This window comes from Mirounga leonina, unplaced genomic scaffold (assembly GCF_011800145.1).
Source record: "Mirounga leonina isolate KUSES-001 unplaced genomic scaffold, KU_Mleo_1.0 Mir_115, whole genome shotgun sequence".
Lineage (NCBI taxonomy): Eukaryota > Metazoa > Chordata > Mammalia > Carnivora > Phocidae > Mirounga > Mirounga leonina.
In genome coordinates this window covers 53,173,775-53,193,197 of record NW_023270268.1, presented here as the reverse complement: position 1 = coordinate 53,193,197, position 19,423 = coordinate 53,173,775, and the positions used below count along the sequence as shown (strand labels likewise).

General features: G+C 42.2%; 1 long non-coding RNA gene and 1 pseudogene across 1 annotated transcript in view; both read left to right on the top strand.

Moving 5' to 3' along the window:
* LOC118005797 overlaps positions 1-10,577 on the top strand; it is a 72,245-nt gene extending 61,668 nt beyond the window's left edge. The window contains exons 3-5 of the long non-coding RNA XR_004677878.1: positions 5,544-6,617; positions 9,173-9,218; positions 10,562-10,577. This is a non-coding gene — a long non-coding RNA (uncharacterized LOC118005797). The remainder of the gene's footprint in view (positions 1-5,543; positions 6,618-9,172; positions 9,219-10,561) is intronic.
* Positions 10,578-10,672: 95 nt separating this feature from the next.
* Positions 10,673-12,075, top strand: LOC117999474 (annotated as a pseudogene).
* Positions 12,076-19,423: the final 7,348 nt, after the last annotated feature.

Here is a 19,423-nt window from a genome sequence, read left to right as displayed (position 1 = left end):
CAATCCCAGGCCCCTGGGACCATGACCTGAGCCAAAGGCAGATGCTTGACCGACTGAGCCACCCAGGTGCCCCAGGTGCCCAGGGGAGCACTTTTGACCAAGGTCGGACCTTGACCAAACTACTCAGGTGAGCCTATGCACCTTCCTTTCTTTTCCCAGGGTGACAGTCCCGAGATGAAATTAATAGGGCCTTTCGGTCTCCCTTAGTGGAAGCCAACTCAATGAAGTATCCTTACGTTAGCTTTCCTCCTTCCTTGTTTCAATCTTCCGTCCCTCACTTCGACTTCCCGGGATCATATTCCAAATAAACGACCCACACGCAAGCCTGAGTTTCAGGCTCTGTTTTCAGGGAAGCCCAGGCTAAAACAGTTTTGTTCCAGAAAATAAGTTGGTAGCTTTCTTTTTTTCTTTGAAAAATGTTCTGTTTTTTTTTGTGTGATGGTTGTATTGGATAAAATAATCTATTGAATGTTGTTAAAACCTGCCTATGACCATACTGTGCTGCTTGTGAGAGGACAAAGGAGCACTTCTTTCCCTTGCAACTTACTCAAGTTTTTAAACAGTTGTTGGTTTATTCAAGTCTTCCATTTCTCTTTGAATTTATTTTTATAATTTATATTTTCCAAACTTATAATGTTTTTCTCTTATACTTTAAACTTTCAACTGCATCTGTAGTTATATCTTCCTTTCATTTCTAATGTTATTTTGTGCCTAATTCGTGTCTTCTCTCTTTTTTCTTGATCAGTATAACGGGGGGCTTATTTATTGTCTTTTCAAAGAACTGGCTTTTAGCTTTATTGATCATAATTAGTTTCTGCTTTTGTATTTATTTCTTTTTTCCTGCTTTCTTTGAGTTTACTTTGAGTCAAATGTTTCCTGAGTTAACTCATTTATTTTTCTTAAAAAGTTTTAATATATGAGATATCCCAAATATCCAGAAAAACAAAAAACCAAAAACATATATATGTAATGAATACCCATGTAACTACCACACAGATTTAAAAAATCAAATTATTTTCAATCTTTCTTTGTTACTAAAGATTTCTTACTTACCAATAAATGCATTTAAGACTACTAACATAATGTAATATAACATACATTGCATCTTACAATTCTTGATTTGTAGAGCTTTGGTTATCTTTTAGTTTCCAACATTTTGAAATTTATGTTGTAATTTCCTCTTCAACTCATACACTATTAGAATGATATCTTTAAAATTCCAATGTATTTTCCCTTATCTTTCTATATTGATTTCTAATTTTATTGGAAAGAGAATATTAAATCTATTCTTTTAGATTAGCTGATACTTCTTTATTGATTTGGAAAGATGCTCAGGACATATTATTAAGAGAAAACATCATTATGTTCAAAATTACTGCATTGAGGAGAAAAAGCATGTGCATACTTGCAGGGAAAAAAGATAAAGGGGATACAAGCCAAAATATTATTCTGACAAATAGTTATCAACAAAGTGAAAGGAGATTGGTTTTCTTTAAGTTTTTATTTTAATTCCAGTTAGTTAACTTACAGTATTATATTAGTTTCAGATGTACAATATAGTAATTCCACACTTTATGGAAGGTTTTCTTCTAACTCATTTTTCTTCTTGAATTTTCAATGATTTCTCTAATGACCATGTTCTCTCTTAAAAAATTAAAAATCAGCTTACTGATTTTTAAAAATATTTCTTTGTAAAAATATTTGATGCCCATTCAAAAAACTTTTTAAAATATAGAGATGTATACTATACAAAGTTCTTGCTTGACTTCTAAACATACAGAGCATACATTTGTTAATTTAAAAATGGTATATATGTAAACATATATGTATTATATACATAGATGTAGATATATGTATATATAGATATTTCTACAACTTGCTTTTATCCCTTATATTACATTACGGAGACTTTTGCTTTGCTGTAGCAGACTGACCATGTGACTTACACACATATTCTCCTGAAAACTCATTGAAATGACAGCATAGATGTACCCCCAAAGAGACGAAATCAGGATAATAAATTCTGAAAAGGATAACAAAAAATAAAATGTAAGAAAGAGAAACCAAGTCACAGGAAATGGTGGTACCATTATCAGGAAGGTAGGGGTGAGGTGGGTTGGGGCATAAGGAGCGGACCACCTCCACTTTCTTCTTGGCCCCAGTCAAGAGTTAATTCAGAGAAATAGCCCAGGGAAGCCTTAAACTGGGGGATACCAGGCACGAAAATTACTCCGGGACATACTGGTGAGGGAAACAATGATACACATGAGGTCATGTCTTATATATTAATAAAACAATATATGCACATAAATAGGAATGTGAAAGCATGGACCCACCCTGGAAAGATACACACAGTATCTGTGGTTACATGATAGTTTCCCACTGGCATGGTGCTGGGCTCTTCTCTAAATTTTCTCCCTGAGTGATCCTGTTCATTTCTGTGGCTTTAAATGCGGTCTGTGACTTTAAATTTTTGTCTCCTTTGGGTGGGACCCCCCCCCCCACTGGCTCAGACTAAGCCAACCGTGGTGCTGTATTCCTCAGCCACGGTGCTTGCTTTAGGGAAGCGCATGAGACTAGAGCCTTTGGGACGTGGTGGAGCTCCGAGGCAGACACTTTTCCCGGCTGGCTTTGCACCTGAGAGAGAGAAAGTTCTGGCAGCATTCTTGCTCTAAGCTCTACCAGTTCACATTGCCACCCAACTGTTACTAATCCCGAGTAACATCAATTATTTATTTTTGTCTTTGCCAGTGGGTTAGGAGTAAATATATCTGCTTGACATTTTGTGTGTTGTTAGTGAGGTTAAGCACCTTTTCCTATTGTGTAGTCATTTGTATTTCTTTTATAAGTTGTCCATTTATTCTCTTTTGTCATTTATAAATTGCCTTGTTAGCCTGTGCCTTATTGATAAGTAAGATGTTTTAACATATTGTGACTATTATGCCTTTCTTATAGATATTACAAATATATTTAGCACACTGTTTTAAATAACTATTTTCTAATTATTTTAATGTTGTTATTGATGCTGAATGTGTCCCGGCACAGTCATTAATCTACTGTGCCTATAAATTCACATGGGAATTAAGGAGTGGAGCAGCCTCTTTCTAAGTGCTTATTCTCCTAGCAACATCTCCCAACACTGGTTTACTGTGGATTGGTCAAATATGAAAATTCTCCTTCACAGGCTGTTAAAGGTGTGCAAGCATAGACTTCATTCTATGAAAATTTACAATAAAGAGAGTAAAACATTTGAATAATCATTTTGGCTTTATTTATCACTGAAAATACAAATTTTTCCAACATATTGACTTCACATATAATTTACCTTATTGATTAAGCGCAATGTGAGTTTTTGTCTTAAAAATTAAGTCCATTTACTCTGAAAAACAAACTGAGGGTTCTAGAGGGGAGGGGGGTGGGAGGATGGGTTAGCCTGGTGATGGGTATTGAGGAGGGCACGTTCTGCATGGAGCACTGGGTGTTATGCACAAACAATGAATCATGGAACACTTCATCTAAAACTAATGATGTAATGTATGGCGATTAACATAACAATAAAAAATTTAAAAAATTAAGTCCATTTAGTGGTAAGTTTTTGTGGCCTCTCTGAGTTCCATGGACCAACAAGTAGGAAATGCTGATTTATCTGACCAGCAAATAATACAATAAGAACAAATAGAATAGCTAAACTTTATGAGCATCAGTAATGTGGTACTATTCTAAGGGTGTGCTACACACATCACGCCCTTTATTTCTTAAAAGAACCCCATGAGGGGGTGCCTGGGTGGCTCAGTTGGTTAAACATCTGCCTTTGGCTTGGGTCGTGATCCCGGGGTTCCGGGATCGAGCCCCACGTCGGGCTTCCTGCTCAGTGGGGAGTCTGCTTCTTCCTCTCCCTCTGCCTGCCGCTTCCCCTGCTTGTGCTCTCTCTTTCTCTCTCTGTCAAATAAATAAAATCTCAAAAAACCAAAAACCAAACCCAACCTCATGAGGCAGGTACTATGACTATTCCTATTTTCCAGATGAAGGAACAGGCACAGCAAGGTTAATGAACTAATCCAAGCTCACCCAGCTACTGGGGAAGAGCAAGTCTTTGAACTCAGGCAGTCTGTGCTCACTGGCTACACCTTGAGCCATTAGGCCCACTGCTTTCTTAGTGTTTTGTTTTGTTTTATTTTGTTTTGTTTTGGTTGTCTTAAGCTTGATTTTATCACTTAAACCCATATGGTTCAGATCTGAGTTTATGTTTTATCACATGAAAATGGGAATTCGATGTGATAAGGACTCTTAGTGTGTTTAATCCTGAGTTCCGTAAATGGGCCTGGCATATATTTTTAAGAGATCAAGAATTACTAAAACACTCTGTGGTGTCTCATGCAGCCCTAAACAAGAACTGAAGTCAAATTTTGGAATGATTGCCATTTTGACCTATACCAAGAATATGACATGTATGTATTTTCACTGAGTGTGTCTTTATCAAGCGGTGGCTAGTTATTTCAGATTGTCAGAGAAGCAGATACCTGCTGTCTTGGCAGGGTAAATAGGGCTCCTAAGTGTCACCTTAGGGGGTGTCGGCCATTGCCTGGAGCCAGGCTGAGCTAGCAGGCTGCTCTGGGAGAGCCAGCTGCCAGGGACCTGGCCACAGGAGCTGAAGGGAAGAGCTAGGAGAATCTAGGTGAGAGGATCTCTGACTCTCGGGTGCCCAGCCTGAGGAAAGGGGTGCTTGGTCAGTAGGCATGTGGGCCAGGCACAGTGGGGCCTGATGCTCAGGGATTGGGCTTGGGGAGGGATGGTCCGGAGGAGCTCCCAAACACCTGTCTGAGAAGCGTGGTGGCCAGCAGGTCATTCTGAGTGGATTTGGTACCACTTGGGGGGCACAATTGTGCATCTGAAAGCAGCCCCATTCTTAAGCTCCTGCTCTCACTCCACTCCTCTATCCCAGAGCTGGTAAGGACATTTCACAGCCAGTAACCTCTCATGAGGGATGCACTGGGGAACCCTAGAAACAATGTTTATAAATATTAATAAGAACTAATATCTGCTGAGCTTATACCACCGGTCAGGAATGATTCAAAGACCTTCCACACGTACAAACCCTCTGAGGCAAGTATTGTTTACAGAAGAGGCAGGTGAGGCAGAGGGAGCTTAGGAAAATCGCCCAGGGTCACACAGCATGTAAAAGGGGCAGGTGGGAAAGGTGGGGGGCTGTTCCACCTGAGCGAGTTTGGCTCCAACCCCAAACATCAAGCTGTTATGCTCTATTGGCTTCTTGGGATATTAGTAAAGGGCTCTTCTCTGTAGATGTAAGAGGAACACTGGACTTGCTACACTGCTTACAACAAAATGTCTCAGTCTCAAGGCAGTAATTTCCTTCAGCCCCTCAGCTGTCTTCCAAATGTCCTTCACCTCTGGATTTTCCTGAGCTGGGAAGGGGCTCAGCTCTTAGCGTTTAAAAAGCCACAAGAGGCTACATTTAATACATATTTTTACTGCTGCTTTTTTTGTCCTGTTGGGCTCATTTTGTCCATCAATTTCCCCTGCAGAACCAAGACCAACCGTGTATGCTGACTGCTGTCCGGCCACCTCAGGACTGCCAGGTCTGGCACAGTGACCTTGGGTCCTGGCTCTCCCTGCAAAGAATTCATCACTTACAGTACTGTCCACTGAAGGCCGCCGGTCAGAGCTGCTGGAACACTGAGAAGTCCAGTAGAGGAAGGCTGCTCAGGTTCACACTCAAGTTCCAGACTCCAATAGGGCAGAAAGAGCAAGTCAGTATGTCATCCCCCTAGAGGTTAATGATAAAACTAGACAGCATTGTCAACCGCATCCACTTCAGGGCTCTGGAAATCGACCAGAGGCAAACAACAAATTGAGAAGTGTTCTTTTCATCCAGAACTGCTGTATTTTGGTATGAAGAATGGGAAGATATGGCATTCTTGCCTGGCACTGTCCCCCCACCACCCCCACTCCCGTCCCAGCTCAGTCAGTGCAAAGCTTCTAGTAGAATGCGGCGAGCCGAAAGCACCCACGGCAGGTTTGCTGCTGGACAGAGCACAACTGAGTTCCAGCAAAAGGTGAAAAACACCTCCCAGTCATGTCGTCAGGATCTTGGCGGCAAGTGAATGAGGGCGGCCAGCACTTCATTCAGCAGAGGTTGTTGTCAGGTTGGAAAAAGCAATCTTATGGCCAACAAGCCAGAAATTTCATAGAGAGATCTGGAAATGAGACAATCACTGAGGAGCTTGAAAAATTCTCTACACACCTGCCTTCTGAGAGTGTGCAGTGTGGGAGCAGAGAGGATCCAAGTTCTCCACACATCCCTGGCGAACTGACACAACAGACTTGCAGAGGACATGTGGATGGGCATGTGGGAATCCTACTGGGCTGATAGAAATGTTCTAAAGCTGGATTGTGGTGATGTTTGCACAACTCTGTACATTTACCAAAAATCACCAATTTTATACTCCAGATAGGTAAATGATACATCAGTAAAGCTGTTAAAAAAAAATACTTAGGTTCTAGTGAATGACTCTAAAGAATGTTGCTTGGAGAATTTTCCTTTGGTATATTACGGCACTGCAAAACCAACTTCTGACAGAACAAATGAGCTATTTTTGGTAAGAGATATTGGTCACCTGCAATGATTTCGTCAGTCCATCATGCACTGCATTAGAGCTTAGAAAGCGTTAACTTTCCAAGACCATCAATAAGCAAGACTCACTTGAAAACTATATATTTAAAGATGAAGATGTGTGTTCTGAGACATCATGTGTCAACATTGATTGAGCACAGAGTTTGCCACAGAGGCTAGGAGGCATACTACTTAAATTTGACAGCCTTCAAAGGGTTTATACTATTACAATTATAAGTTGATTTACAATAGTATGTTAAAGTTAAATATTATATTACTGTTACTGGGATAGGGCTGGTAGAAAACGAGATGTTCTTAAAAAAAAAAAAAAAAGGCGCCTGGGTGGCTCAGTTGGTTGGGCGACTGCCTTCGGCTCAGATAATGATCCTGGAGTCCCGGGATCAAGTCCCACATCGGGCTCCCTGCTCAGCGGGGAGTCTGCTTCTCCCTCTGACCCTCCTCCCTTTCATGCTCTCTGTCTCTCATTCTCTCTCTCGCAAATAAATAAAATCTTTAAAAAAAGAAAAGAAAACGAGATGTTGCCAAACACATCTGATAAATTATAAAATATCTTCTTCATTCGTTACTGCATTTAATCCTTGTAACAATCCTGTGGGTATTGCCAAAAGACAGGGAAACTGAGGCTCAGAGTGATTCAGCAGCTTGTTCAAGATCACATATCTTATGCCAAAGCTGAGATATGAATCCAGGTGGCTGATTCTCAAGCAAATGTTGGTGAAGATCTGGGATAACTGTCACTCATACCTGGTTCATTGGGGTGTAAATTTGTAAAATTTCCATGGAAGATAACTTGGTAATATCTAGCAAATGAAAACTGCATATATTCTTTGTCTTTGAAATTCCACTTCTAGGATGTTTGTGGTTCAGTATAAATGGCCATCAGTAATGAATTAATTAAATAAACCTCTGTCTAGAAATGGAATACTATACAGCCATCCAAGGATGTGTATCTGAATATACTAATACAGAATAATCTGCAAGGTATATTATCAAATTAAAAAAAAGCTGTTCTCCACACTTTTTAAAAAAGATTTTATTTATTTATTTGACAGAGAGAGACAGAGAGGGAACACAAGCAGGGGGAGCGGGAGAGGGAGAAGCACGCTTCCCGCCAAGCAGGGAACCCGATGTGGGACTCGATCCCAGGACCCTGGGATCATGACCTAAGCCAAAGGCAGACGCTCAATGACTGAGCCACCCAGGCACCCCTGTTCTCCACACTTTTTTGTATTTTTTAAAAGGGACTGGCTACCTAAAGAGACAGGGAGTTGTGGATACTATCATAAAACCAATTATACAATTTTAAACTGAGGTCTGTGGTTAATTATTTTTATTTTTTAAAAATTATTATTATTATTTTGATTTTCCATAGCAAGATTTTATGCAACAAAGTGGTTATTAAAAAGCTCTGCACATATATTAAGTATTTGTTTGTTTTATTATTAACATATAATGTATTGTTTCAGGCGTACAGGTCTGTGATTCATCAGTCTTACACAATTCACAGCGCTCACCATAGCACATACCCTCCCCAATGTCCATCACCCAGCCACCCCATCCCTCCCACCCCCCACCACTCCAGCAACCCTCAGTTTGTTTCCTGAGATGAAGAGTCTCTTATGGTTTGTCTCCCTCTCTGGTTTCTTCTTGTTTCATTTTTTCCTCCCTTCTCCTATGATTCTCTGCCTTGTTTCTCAAATTCCACATATCAGTGAGATCATATGGTAATTGTCTTTCTCTGACTGACTTATTTCACTTAGCATAATACCCTCTAGTTCCATCCATGTCATTGCAAATGGTTAAGATTTCATTTTTTTGATGGCTGCATAATATTCCATTATATATATTATGTGGTTAATTTTTAAAAAATATTTAATTTATTTATTTGAGAGAAAGAGGGAGAGCATGAGTGGGGGCCAGGGGCAGAGGGAGAGGGGGAAGCAGACCCACCCCTGAGCAGGGAGCCCGACACGGGCATGGGGCTTGATGCCAGGACCCTGAGATCATAACCTGAGCCGAAGGCAGACACTTAACCAACTAAGCCACTCAGGCGCCCCCATGATTAATTTTTAACTAGTGTCTGTGGTTTCCATATTTACAAATGGCAAAATAGTGAGCTGTTGACTAGGATATGGGATGGCCTCATCGTATATAAGTGAGTGTTTCTATGGTATTAGTTAAAAGGGATTCTTCCTAGTCTTTTAAGCTCTTCTCTTTTCTGACTTGGCCTATCCAAATCTTCAGAGTTAGAAGGAAACTTAGAAACTGTGTGGTTCAATACTTATCAACAGCAGGTCACAGCCTCCCAGTGAATTCTGAAATTAAATTTGTGGGTCAAAACTAACATTATTTCATCACTAAAAATTAAAAAAAATAAATAATATAGACTAAAACCTTATGGATAAGGAAATGGAGGCTCTGACAGGCCCAGTGACTTGCCCAAGATGAGTAACAGGGCTCGAATTTCTACTCTTGTGTCCAGACTTACAGATTCCTTTTTTGTTTCATCATATTTTATAGATGTTTCTGTTGCCAGGGTCACTGAAGGACTTTAAAGAGTGGAAAGGTAGGTAATTGAACTTTTATTTTTGAAAGACCATGAGGAACAATGTGGAGGGTGGGCTGGAGGGGACCAACGGGAGGCTGGGAGCCCAGGTAGGAGCTCCAGTGAGAACTGATGATCCATTAAGGCACTGGCTTTATGCCTTCTAAGGAAGAGAAAGGTGTGCAGTTTGTTTAGAGGACAGCAATGACAGGACCTGGAGATGACTGAGTTTGAAGTGGTACAGGAGAAAGAGTCAAGAAGAAATTCTAGGTTTCAGACTTGGGTACCTGGGTAAATGGTAGGGTGGTCTGCTGAGCAAGAAAAAACAGGAGAAGGATCAGTTTTGGGGGCAAAGACAATGAGAATGGATTTGAGATGTCTTTGGAAGTTTCACGTAGAGACGTCCAGGAGGGAGTGAGAAATCCAGCTTGGAATGCAGAAGAGAGCTCAGGGATAGAGCTTCTTATCTGGGGGTCATCCGTAGAGGGTGAAGGATAGCTGTGAAAGGATTTCTTCTTTTGGGTTCCTTTGGTCCTTACCCCTGAGTGTGGTTTCCAGGATTTCTTATTGGAAAGCCATGAGCAGAAACTTCTCACCGCACATCACCTCAACCAAATGCCACAGATACACAAAATGAAACCACTGGGGGCAGACTCAGAAACCAAAGCAACAAATTCTCCTCTCAAATTCTCTTATTTACTTGTTTGGTTTCCATTTGTGCCAGTGTAATTAAACAACTCTTTCTTTTACTTGGAACCTCTTTCTTTGGCCACTAGGGACTTCCCTCTGGTAGTGGCAGCAGTGACTTCAAGGACTTACCCCAGAGACCTCAGAACAGAAGCAACTGCTTTTCCACTTGAACTGTTATTTCTCTGCCTGAGGGAATCTTCTTGACCAGTGATCCTGCTAACCCTTAATGGGAAGTTTGGCCTCTGGGCTTCTTTATAGATATTAAATTCACAGTGAAACCGTGTAAGAATCCCATTCATTAAAAATTTCATTCATACTCTCCAAGCTGAAAACAAGAAACCACATTTTGGATTATATGGATAGCCACTCTCAGTGACCCAACTGACCAGTTGTTTCTGTTATGATACATTATTCCTGTGAATTCCAAGGGGATTAATGAAATAGAAACATTTTCTTATTTCACATTTCATGTAGATGCTAAGGCTTTGTTGGGAGGTTACTTGGTTATGGAGCAGGAATATTTCTCAGTGGAGGCTGTCAAGTTGGGCTATGTTAAAGGACACTGGATGTAGAATTTGCCTGGATTGGAAGGATCTAGAGTTTCCACTGGCCACAAATACAAGACCTATCACTGACTAGATTCGTAACCTTGACAAGTCACTTTGCCTTTCCAGTCTTCATTTCTCTTCTTCAAGAAAAGGTGAAGTGGCTTTTCTGTGCTGAGGGTCCATATGAGGGTCCACATTGTTCTGGGTCCCCATGGAACTTAAAGGGAAACTTCCACAATGTTCAGAGCCCTTGGCATCCTCCTGCGATGGGAGGAGGATGTCCTGTAATTCCTTGCAGCAGGAACCCACTTAGGTGGCACCAACCCTGACTTCCAAATGGAACAGCACATACACAAAAGGAAAAGCGATGGCGTATTTCAAATCTGGAGAGATCTTATGAGAAGCTTCTGCCAGCAGCTGGTGCCGTTGTTGCCATCAAAAACCGGGCCGATGTCAGTGTCATATCCGCCAGGCCCAGGGGCCCGGGGGCTGTGCTCAAGTCAGCTGCTGCCGCGGGAGCCACTCTGCTTGTGGCCGCTTGGCTCCCGGAACCTTCGCTAACCAGGGGCTGGCGGCCTGCAGGGGGCTGTGTCTCCCGGTGGTTAGGGATCCCCGGGCTGACCACCAGCCCCTCACAGAGATGTCTTCTGTTAACCGGCCTGCTATCGCTTTGGGTAACCGGACTCTCCTCGGCGCTGTGTGGACGCGGCCACCCACGCAACAGCGCGGGGCTCGCGCAGTGGGTCGGGGGCGGGGGATGCTGGCCCGGGAAGTTCTGCACACGTGTGGCACCATCGCTCGTGAACCCCCAGGGGAGGCCAGGCCTGATCTCTCCGGAAAAGGCCGTGACCGAGGAGGACTTTCCGGGCGAACGGGCTGCCCCAGACCCCGAATTTACTGCTGCTCAGCCTGAGGTCTCAGCTGGTGCGCACGTGTCCTGCAGTTCCCTACGGAAGACTGGAGCTCCCAGCCGCGGCTCAGGACTGCCCTGCAGCTCCCACTGCTCAGGCCCCTCGGTGGGTAGGAACAACCCCTGCGTGATCCTAAGCTGCTCTTCCACAGACTCTTAAACAGAAAATGGATATAAGGTTGATGGAGAATAAACAGTTTCCTAAAAAAAAGTAAAGGAGAAATGGGATCAAGTGGTCACTAAGTTTCCTTCTGAATCTAAAACTGCCGTGATTTTGTAAATGACTCTACAGTGGTCCTCATTTAAAGGACAGTTTATCAGACAATTAATTAAGCAAATATGTATGGAGAGCCCGTGTGTGCCTGCACTCCACCTGGAGCTGGGGAAACGGAGGACGGAGGTCACAGCGCCCGGCCCTTGCAGGCTACCGGGAGACATGACAGCTGTGTCCCAGGGGCCGCAATGGCCTGAGCTTTCCATTTCTGACTCTGTCATGATCATGTCCCTAGTTTGCTCACTGTAAAATGGAGTCAAATTCCGATAACTTCCTGTCTATCTCCTCTACTAGCACAAAGGACCGTCTCTTTTATTGGTGGTTGTATCTCCAGTAACTGGAAAAATACCCACCACATCGTTGGTGATTGATGTACAAGGTGTAATGATGGGGCACAGATTTGAAGGATATATTTAAAAGTGGTAGAAGAATGAGCTCATACAATGGTCTTCCAACATCAGTATGCAAATCCCAAGAAAGTTTACAAAGACTTTCCATGACATGGGCGGGGATTGATAGCTTTAGGGGTATCAATCAACTTCCACACGAACCATTTCTCAAAGTGGATCTGACCGGGAACTGCTGAAAAAGTTGTCCTGCTGGGATTTCCCCCATCTTCCCTCTTACAAGCTTCTCTTACTCAATAAATTAATGACTTTTCTCCCAGTCTTACGGAGATGCTTTCCCCCAGGTGGTAAAAAGCACCTGAGAAGAAATGCCTGGTGGTATAGGGGTGGGTTTAAGACAGTAAATGGCTCTAATGACTGACTAATACATTTTTGCAAGCCAAGTGGTCTCCAATTCTTTCGTCAACAAAATTTAAGTAGAACCTAATGGGTTGTCACCTGATAGATGGCTAAAAATAATTTTTCATGGTGGATCAATCACAATGTGATTTTTGGCATATACTTCACAGGGAACTCACAGAATTGATTGACATTGCTGTAACAAGACACCTTCCATTTCCACCTACTTGTTTATGAATGGGGTTTCTCAAGGTTTACATCTATAAAAACAAAAATGGAAATAGAAATGATGGCAAACTCTTGTCTTATTCTGTTAATAAGTAATATTCATTGAATACATGAATGAATTGGAAATGAAAACAAGCTCCTCTCAATAAAAGGTGCATTTCCAATATAATTTCCTTTTTATTCTATGATTATTCAAAGTTTATAATATATTTCTATTGTTTTAATTGACTGATTAATAATAGTAATTATAACATTAACAATATAGAAGAATTTTATTACTTAGAACCTTATGGTCACAGGAAACTTAAAAAAAATAAATTGATATTTATATACTATTTTTGTGCAAAGAAGTTTGATCAATAAAACATTTCATAAATGAAATAAAATTACATTAGGACTAAATTTTAGGCAGAAGTGGAATGGAAATATAAATTCAATAATAAATAAATGATATAAATACAAAATTTCCAACCGTTAAAGAAGAGCTTGTTCATTTATTCATTTTTTTAAAAAATGGAAGTGCTAGTCAAATTGCCTTAGTATTTAAATTCCATTGGATACATTTAAAAGATACATTCTATTGGATGTACCAAATATATTTTTAAATGTTTATATCTAGAAAGTTCTGGAAATTACTTTCTTTGCAATTCTTTAAATTCTTATGATTTTAAGAATTTAAATTCTTATGATGGACAAATTTTGAAGTGAATTTAGTGATGTATGAGGAGTATTTTTTTTTCTTTTAAAATTTTATTTATTTACTTAGAGAGAACATGAGCAGAGGGAAGGGCAGAGGGAGAGAGAGAGAGAGAATCCTAAGTGGACTCTACCCTGAGCATGGAGCCCAATGTGGGGCTCAATCTCATGACCCTGAGATCATGACCTGAGCCAAAACCAACAGCTGGACACTTAACCAACTGAGCCTCCTCAACCAACCTCAAGGAGTATGTTGTTTTAAACATTTTGGGGGGACCTACAGGTTTGAAGAGTATTGGTTAGTAATACAAGTGTGACATTCTAGGGGCGCCTGGGTGGCTCAGTCGTTAAGCATCTGCCTGCGGCTCAGGTCATGATCCCAGGGTCCTGGGATCGAGTCCCGCATCGGGCTCCCTACTCGGCGGGAAGCCTGCTTCTCCCTCTCCTACTCCCCCTGCTTGTGTTCCCTCTCTCACTGTGTCTCTCTCTGTCAAATAAGTAAAATAAAATATTTTTAAAAAAAACACAAAAAACAAGTGTGACGTTCTAATCCTGGCTGCAGGGTTGTTATCAAGCCTTGGGAAATGCCCTTCTTAATCCCTCTCTGTCCATTTCTCTTTCAAAAAAAAAAAAAAAGGGCACACCTGCTTCCTTTCCCTTATTCTCAGGAAAATTCTGAGATCATATGAGATAATGAAATAATGTGAAAGGTCTAGATTATTTCCTGGGGGCAAGTTGGACACCTCTGGGAAGTTTCAATAACTTTTCAAGGCTAACAGGATACTGGTTAGTTCCCCAGAAAGTATACATGGAAGGTATTCTTATTACTACCTTTATGTCACTGTAGCCTCCTCTTTCCCCGGTTTTGATTCAGCCCTTGGAATTTCACGAAAGCAGTCTAACCTCATAGGATTAGTTCTGCATCTCTGCATCAGGGGGTTAGCAAGAAGAGACCTCGCTCTATTTCAGGGCACAGTCCAAGGTTCTACTCTGGTGGTCAGGAAGAGAAACCATAGACTCTACAACAGAAAAGCCAACAAGCCTGAACTCCCTTCCCAGATGGCCATGGGGCACATGTATCTTAGCTCAGAGTATATTGTCTGAGGTTCCGAGTGTTGTCACTGTTAACACCTGTTCAGGTAACTGAGGCGAGTCAATCCACACCACGTGGGCCCCTTCAGCTTGGTAGATTATCTGACATCTTGTATTTAAGCCCTTTCCTCTTTTTTTTTTTTTAAGATTTTATTTATTTATTTGTCAGAGAGACAGAGAGAGCACAAGCAGGGGGAGTGGCAGGCAGAGGGAGAAGCAGGCTCCCCATTGAGCAAGGAGCCCGACCTGGGACTCGATCCCAAGACTCTGGGATCATGACCTGAGCCGAAGGCAGACGTTTAACCGACTGAGCCACCCAGGTGTTCCTCAAGTCCTTTCCTCTTAAAGATGCTTGTAATTTTGTAAACAATTAATGGAAAGTTAGACCTCAAGCCTCTCCTCCCAGTTCATAAAGCTCATTAGGTTGTGTTATCAGGTGGGCCTAATGTGCTTCAGAATTGGCTTTGCTTCGGAGGCCTTAATGAGAACACTGAATTTCGAATGAGGACTTTTAAGACACCTGCGGTCTTGAAAAGTCATGGAGTTTTAAGCTGTGGCGTCAGTCTAAGAACTTGTGGGGAAATGGTGGTGGGGAACTGCATAGGAAAAGAGAAGCTAGAGTAGGATTTCTCCATCAGGTGGGATAGCACATTCATTCATTCACTCGTTCAGTGTATATTTGTTTAGCTCCTGTCATGCCATTGGCAGAAATGCAGATAAATGCCCTTCCCCGTTCTCAGGGAGCTTATACTCTGGCTGCAGGAAGGCGAAAACAATGACAATACTATGCAATTACCCAAATGAAGACACTGTTGGAACAAAGGAGAATAAACAGCAAATTCTACGTAGGGAAGCAAAGGAAGACTTTCCAGAGGAGATGGCCTTTGAGCTCAAGACAGGGAGGAAGGCAGTTCAAGAATAAAGAATGTCGTGTCTCCCTGGAGGCCAGGGGGAACTTGGGATGAACAAGAAGCTCAGATGCCACCCACTCAAAATCAGAGGGAGAGTGGCTTGAGTTAGGCTCGATGGGAAGATGAGTATAAGCAAAATGGGATATTATGTCCAGGGGAGGATCCGGCTTCAGACTCAATCCAAGAACTCATAGGTTGTCGTCAGTTCTTTCTCCGTATTCCCCACCATCTCTCAGCTCTGCTGCTCTCCTTAGCTTCTGATTCATAGTGTCTCTCCAGAGTGAATGAGATGGCTACCAGACTCTTATTTTCTCCGTGTAGCAACTCCAATATCCATATACCAATTCCAGGGAAGTTTCTGATTGCCTCTGTGGGGTCACATGCACAATCATAAACCAATTATTCATGGAGGTTGGGGGAATGGGGATTCCTTTCTGGGTGACCGCCTGGGCCATTCCTATGATCTTGGGGGCAGGCACCAAGTCTGACAGCTCCAGCAGAATCCCAACAGAAAGCTGGGAAAGAGATCTCCAAAGAAACTAGAAGAATAGACACACGCTGGGAATATAAAAAGTGTAGCTACCACTGACCACAAGAGCAGAATTTGATTACAATATGGCAGTGGAGATATGGAAGAGACGATAGACAAAATAGGTTTTCAGGGGCTATAATTGACATCGAGACTTGGTTTTTGCTCCCCTGATCTTCTAAAAAAATGGATTTCTGTCTTTGGCAGCTACCTTCTCCCAGTGGATGCTGCCACTGGGAGAAGATTGAAAGTATTGGTAGCCAGAGAGGGCTAAATAAATAGATAGAGATAAAGAAATAAGTAAAAATAGATAGATAGATGATAATAGAGATATTTGTTTATGATACCTTTCTTGGTTCCTCCAAAGAATTTGAGGCAACTTATAGGGATAATATAGTAAACTAAGAGTCATATTACCCAAGTTCTTATCCAATGTATTATAGGTGGGCTGCAAATGTAGTTCTTTGCTTCCTGGAAGCCAGAGCAAAGGGGGCAACGTTATCAGTCAAAAAGTTTACAATGATTGGGCGCCTGGGTGGTTCAGTTGGTTAAGTGTCCAAATCTTGATTTCAGCTCAGGTCATGCTCTCAGGGTGGTGGGATCGAGCCCCGTGTTGGGCTTCACACTGGACATGGAGCCTGCCTGAGATTCTTTCTCTCCCTCGGCCTCTGCCCGTCCCCGGTTTGCGCGCTCTCATTCTCAAATAAATAAGTAAAGTCTTTTTTAAAAAGTTTGCGATGACCATCAGAGAAACTTGATCATTATTGATTCTGAAACCTGAAAAGGAATATCTCTCCAGCACTCATAAAGTTGTCATTGTGTAAGCTTGTAGTAATATCGTTCTGTCAGTAAACATAATAATACAGTTTGTGGGGATCTTAGAATGGTTTTCAGTGGCGGCTAATATCATATAGCTAAAGCATTAGTTAAGAGAAGTAATGTACTCTGTAACAAATCCAGGATATTTTGCAATCTTGGAAAAGTCTTGCAGAAGCCAGGTGAATCCAACAGTTAGATGAGTATTAGCGTTTATTGAGCTGTGAATCCCTTTAGTCAGGGCATGGGCTCCCCATCATTCTTAGTGTCTTACACCCAATTTATTTCTGTTACTTGTATTACCAGTCTAGCCCTTAAATGCATTTGCATATATGACTTCTGGAAGAGATGTACATAACCCAGCAGTCCAAGTCCCCCTCCACATTTCTCCACCTGCATATCAGGATACTGTGGTATCTCTGCCCCACCCCCCGCCTTCCTAGCTGCCTCTTATACTAGTTTATCAAATGCCCCTTCCATTCTCCTCCAATCTTCTTTTGGTGAATCATCCCATTCACCCCCTCCTGCTCTTGGCTTCAGGACTGGGAAGGTAAAGCTACCATCTTCCTAAAGACTCAGCACCCCCACTTGCAGTGTGGTGAGACTGATCCATGTTTTTGGATTGTTTGCATGACTGGCCTGGAAACTGAAGCCAAAGGAATTCCCAGTGAAAATGCTTTCATCTTGAGCCAAGAAGCCTGGGTAACTTTGAGTTCGGAATGACCATAGCTGCTTGTCTCGGAAATCTGAAGTAGCCCAAAGATTTGGCTTTCATTTTCTGGTGTGATGTGAAAGCAACAGTGCTCGCCTAAGTAATGGGTGGTGGAGGAAGATCCATGCAAACACCTGAAATGAGAGGCATTTGCGCGTGAACTCCCTGCTTTCTTTGAAATTCCAGATTCTGAGGATGAGTGAGCGTATCTGGCTCCAGCTAGTAAGTACAGAGACTCCCAAGATGGAGAAAGGCAACTGCAACGTTTTAAAGAAGTAGCTAGCTACCTCAGATGAAAACCAACTGTTAGATGATTTTATCGTCTAAGATTCTTGACAATGAATGTAATTTAGGAAGTGATACACATGTGTGTACTTTCAAAAAGAGGAAGTGGGCATTTAGAATTTTTACTTTAGTGTATTGGGGAGAGCATTGTTAGTACTATATTGGCACACCAGCTATGCAAATCAGGGGGTTGGGCTGACCATAAAAGAAACAAGAGGGAGAGAAAGAAAATAAGACTTGAAACGAACTGAGATTTCAAAACCTCGGTGGTTTATCTAGGACTCTTTTTGATAAGGGGCAAATGGACAACAAATTTCAAGTGTAGTCAAAGAGGGCATAATTAAAAACTTTAATTTTTAATTTTTTTATTGTTGGATTTGCCCCTGTCCTGCAAACCTCATTCATTTATATTTCCTTAATGATCCTTGCCTGTTTTGGGGGAGGTAGCCCCCAGATCAGCTTGGGAAGTAGAGGAAACTAGAAAGAGGTTGTTTTTTTTTTAAATTTTATTTTATTAACATTATGTTAGTCACCATACAATACATCATTAGTTTTTGATGTAGTGAGCCACGATTCATTGTTTTCGTATTCGAAAGAGGTTTTTAATTGTTTAGGTATTGCCTACAAAATCCATAAAACCTCAGTTGTTCAGCCCCTCCCAGGCTGCCTTTGGCAAATGCCTTCTAAGCCCCCGCACTCCTGGGGTGGCCCTGGCTCTAAGGCTCACCGGGACCCACGGTGGTGACTGAAGAATGTCCTCACAGGAAATGGCGCCTCCCTGAAAGGCACACTGGGTAGCTCTCCAGCTCTGACTCTCACAGAGGCAACACCCCCAAAAGCACCTGCTTGGCAAATGGGCTCCAGGCACCAAAATGCATTGGAGGAAGTGGAGGTAAGGCCTGGAGTGGAGCCGCCCCCATCAGCAGATGCTGTCGGGGCCCAGGGGTCTCTTACTGAACAGCACTTCTATTCTCCTCAGTCCTCACATTCACCTCTCCTGCCCTTGGCCTCGGGTCCAGAAAGTGAAAGCTCTGTCTCCTTAAGGACCGGCACCCCCACTTGCAGTGGGGGAGACCAGTGTGGGAACTCCAAGAAGCCCCATGTTCTCTTCCACTCCCACTCTTGGTTTAGCCAGAACTGTAGGGAGACGGATTTATTACCGCCATACAAAACGTCCCACGTGTAATTATTCCTCCTGAGGCATGTATTACTTCCCTTAAAAAATTACTTGGCCTGACAGAGTTGCCTGGCACTTCATTTTCAGTCTGATTTGCCTCTGAGACAATGAAATTTCTTAAAACCAGCCTCCTTAAGCAGAAGGACAAGAGTCCTTCGCATCACTGGAAAGAGGAAATAGATGCTTTGTGATAGATTAGTAAAGTCCTTTCTCCTCCTTGCCTGTGAGAGTCACCACCGTTTTCACCTCGAACCCTCCTATCTAAATTGCTCTTAAGGTGAAGTATGGGCTCCCGGCTGTCTTTGAAATGCCATTCCTAATACGTGGGGATGCTCTGTGACCTAAAAAGCCCCCTCACAAGGTGAGATGACACGTCATTACAGACTGTAATTTCTACCGAGAACTAAGAGACATCTGGAGCGAAGTAACTTTATGAGGCAGAAAATTAAAGAACTCACTTCTAGCCTCGTCTATGGTCTGCCAGAGTCAGGATACACGCCACTATTTTCTGCAAAGCCTAAAAGCAAATAAGATATTGATTGAATATAAAAGAAGAGAGACTCTAGTAGTAAATAATCACCAAGAAAGTTTGAATGCCTAGTCTGGAGGGTG